This window comes from Notothenia coriiceps, unplaced genomic scaffold (genome assembly GCF_000735185.1).
Source record: "Notothenia coriiceps isolate Sejong01 unplaced genomic scaffold, NC01 NC01_scaffold00004073, whole genome shotgun sequence".
Classification (NCBI taxonomy): domain Eukaryota; kingdom Metazoa; phylum Chordata; class Actinopteri; order Perciformes; family Nototheniidae; genus Notothenia; species Notothenia coriiceps.
Window position 1 is genome coordinate 135,422 of NW_011336774.1, and position 4,328 is coordinate 139,749.

Here is a 4,328-nt window from a genome sequence, read left to right on the forward strand (position 1 = left end):
TACAATGGACATGAGTGTACCACAGGATGTGTGCGCCATGTCCGTCTTTGGGAATTAAAGCCCATGTGTGTGCCGCGCTCACCTGTGGACGCTCGGACTGTTTGCCTGGCTACAAGCACCGCACAGATGCCAGGGCATAACAGATGAATAAACACAAAGACCCAGAACAATTACAAGGGGGTGCTGCCCTTTACTGATAAAACAAAGCAACCCATTCAGAGCAGAGGCAGTCTATTTCTCAGAGATGCTAAACGACTAGCATGCGGTGCACTGGATATCTGAGACAGGTATGAGCAGTGTGAAGTGAAGACGTGTTGGTAGATGTTTTTTATTGGCTTCTCTGCCCACTGGCTGTATTATATTTGTTTACTTACTGCACAAAACTTTTTGCTTGGTCTGAATAAACTGAAGAAAAAAAAATCGATTAGAAAATGCTGAACATTAGTACTGCCAATATCTCGCCTATGCCTGCAAAGGGTGGTTTACATGAGGCTTTTGAAGTCTCCCTCATTGTATGATAAGTGTCACTGTCCATGAGGGAACCCATTAAGGAAGATGCCATTTTGAACATTGAATTGATCATGATAACCCTTTCTTTACTGTGTAAATGCTTTCTCTCACTCTGTTTCTCTCTTTCACTTATTTTCGGTTCTACCAATCAATACCTTGTTAGTACTTTAATACCATACAACTGAAAAAGGGGCCTGGATTAAATAGTATTTGCAAATAATGATCCGAGTTTGCAGGGCACAGCAGAAATGTGTCTTGGTTTGCAGCAGACGTCCTACGCTAAGTCTCAGAAGACTGAAAAAAATCACGTAAAAACATTCGAAGGTCGAATGAATATGCTTCTGTGTGAATTGGTGGTTGAATTGTTCTTTATACCAGATAACGCAAACTACTTTGCAAATGCTACATGACCCAGGTCTGAAAAAGTACTTAACTTACTGTAGATGGTCATTTTGAGAGTTTGTATAAATAGTGATCCGTAAGCTTAATTGTAATAAAAAAAGACAACGTGTACATTCTACCGGGTAAACCACTATTTTCAGGCAGTGGCCCTCTGTATCTAAGAAAAAAAGAAAATGGTTGTATTATAACTGTACTGGTCTGTGAATCTATGATGCTTTTGCTCTGTATATTTGGAGAATAAAAATGATGTTTGAGATTGTGTTTATTTTGTACTATTGTCTTTAACTGAGAATGAATGAACAGATTAGAGAGCGGGATAAACATTGGATGCTTTTGCTACATGAATATAATTAGTTAAGAAGCTTAATAGGATATGTGTCAAAACAATAAGACTGCATTCACAAACTCAGACACTTTGCAAAGGTCTCACTGAAAGTGATTTACATTTTTAGATTGGAAATATTTCGGTTTAAATACTGTATATTATTGGTAAAAGAAAACCTTACTAATCATTAAAACTTAAAATGAAATTCTCATAAATATTTAACAAAAATACAATTCAGTGGAAAAATATAAATCATTAATAACCAATGTGAGACTTAAAGGGGGGAGAAACTATGTGATTTCAAACGCTGCATTATGTACAAGTCAAGCAAAAACAAACCAACCGAGAACCAGTTTTACAAATAAACCCATAATGACAATAGTATGGTCTGTTTGCTTGAACTCAGTACTTGTTTTTTTTTTCAACACACGAATTGTAAAAAATCAACTAAAGCATTTGCATATACCTTTTAATACTTATTTTCGCTCATGTTGTGACTTGTCCTCAATGCCTGGTTAATTAAAATGAACGACTTTCTGTAACACGTACTGGGCTTCCAATTTTCCAACTTCTGTGTTATTTGCTTTGATAGCATGTCATCGTAGCAATGTAGTCTACATGTCAAGTGGAGCTAAATGTAGCTTGCTTTTCTATGAATTCCACTAATTAAATTACATTAGATAGAAGTAATGAAAAATAAAAGAAGAGGTGTGTGGCTTTAACAACAACCCAATTTGACAGCCTACAGGCGTAGCGCTGCAATAATAGAAACAGTCACACATACACACGCACCCTGTCGGCCGCTGATTAGCTATATGGTGTGCCTGGCTCAAGCGTACGTTTACAGAATTTGTTGAAAGTAGGCTGTTTATTCTATTCCCCCTCGGATCTTTTCATAAGCAGTCAGCAGATTCACACAATTACATTTACACACATCCCTTTAATCCATTAATTGGACCATTGCAGTCTTACTCCAAATTAAATGAACTCACATAAATACCTTAGCTTGACTCAAGTACTGGCTCCAATCCTACAGAACTGAAGTGATTTGAATTCCCTCATGCATAAAGTCAATACAATGCCACGGCAATTACTCTTTAGTTGGATTACTCCACTTGCAGCCTGCGTGGAAACGTCACATTCTTGAAGTCTCGCATCAGAAACAATTCTCTCTTGTTAGCGCTTTGTGGCTTAAGAAGGGAAAAAAGTAAGCGTTTCCCTGCTACACGTCAAACTGAGACAGATAAAGAACTCCCTGTGCCTACTTTAGGTTACTTCAAAGAATGTGCAATAACCACACTGGTCTTGATATTGAGACTCCATCTGCCAGCTACATAAGTTCCCAGGAAAAGCTTCCCATGCTGAATGAAAATGCCCGTGTTGTGCAAACATTATACAAATAGCAGCATTTGTGATGGATTTGTCTAATCATGGAGATCCAGCTCATTACTAATCAGATCTAGGCCAGACATTTGCTTACAGTACTGCTTTAAACACTCTCCTTGGAACTAGTTATTGGAAGGCACCAATCATTCATTTCTGCCTCTCCCGACAAAGCTTAGAGCTTCCAAGAGATACGGTATTGTTCCAAAATGACATATAAATGACTCTGCATCCTTTCAAATGAGCAGTTACGGCAAGCTACTCTGTCATGAATTACCCTGGCAGATAATTGCATTTGGAATCCAATTTAACAATTTAGAGAGAATGGCAGACTAAGCGTTCCGCGCGCCGACGCACTGTATTACAAAATTATCTACAGGCAGGTATTTACACGGTGAGAGACAAAACGTGGTAACAGGAACAGAGGGAGCAGGGTGAACAACATGTGAGATGCTTAAAATCCCTCAAACAAAACTAAGATATGTTTTGTCTGAGGCTGACATTAACATCACAACTGACACGGCGTTGACAGTCTGATTGGATTGTCAGTCAAACTTGTTTATGTTCCCCAAACTGTAAACCATATGGCTAATAGCCGGCTGAAAGTAAAGTGAGTGACATGTTGAAATAAAACTCCACACTGCTGCGTCCTTGATGCAATTGCCTATGAAATGCCTCTTTTACAGTCATTTGTTTATTACGGACAGCTGTTTCAGCCGAACACTCACTCAACCAACATCTGTCCTTTAGAACAATGTGCAATATTCAGAGGATCCCGACAGTAGAAATTTAACAGTTCATACATAAACGCACATCAGCTGGAGGATAAGAATGTGTAAAGAAAACAGTAAAAATGTGTCGTAGGAATCGTTTCTTCAAGGGATTGCATTTTGGGGTTTTCACACCTGGACATTTCTTTGATTAGCGTCTTGGTAAATATTTCAGACCGGGCAGGTTTGTAGCGTTTGAGCCAACATAGCCTCCAGAAGCCTGCACTCAGCAGGGCTGCATTATTTAAATCCGAGGAGTCAGATATCCAGTCAGTGTTGCACATATGAGATGCCCTGCTAAGTAAATGATACATATTTGAAAACATTGCAAACCATGTTCTTTTCCAGAGATATGTCATAATAATTCTAAATAAATCAAGAAGGACAAGGGCGTTCTGTTAATAAATTGTACCAGGCTTTTTAATGTTTTCACTTGCAGGTGTTCACTGCGAGCATAAAGTACCATGCCTTGCAGTTTATGTTTGCATTTGTTTACCCTGTAAATACACTTCTGCCCTTGAATGTGTCCTTTCTTTCTTTTCTTTCCTTCCACAAAGTTCCCTTAATAGATGCTTAGTGCACCGTTGCAGTATTATTAAAGAGCCGCTCCTTTGCCAGCTCCTGGGGGGTAAATAAAACAGAAAAGCTCGTGGCCTTGTGAGGGCACTGAAAATCGACCGAGGTGGCAATGTTTTCTCTAGCGTAGGAATGTGGATTTAAAGTTGGTTAAGATAAATAAATCTCTCCCCTGATTACAAGGCGACTGCAGAGTCAATCCCAGGGAGCATCTTAAATGAATTATTGATCCCATGACCTTTCCCCGTGTTGAGGTTTGCTCTTGTTTGTTCCAGCGCTGTTGACTGGACTCACACAACGGGCAATTTGGGTTGAGCAAATATTAGCTTTCCTTATTAGACTGCTAATTATTCTGCCTGTAT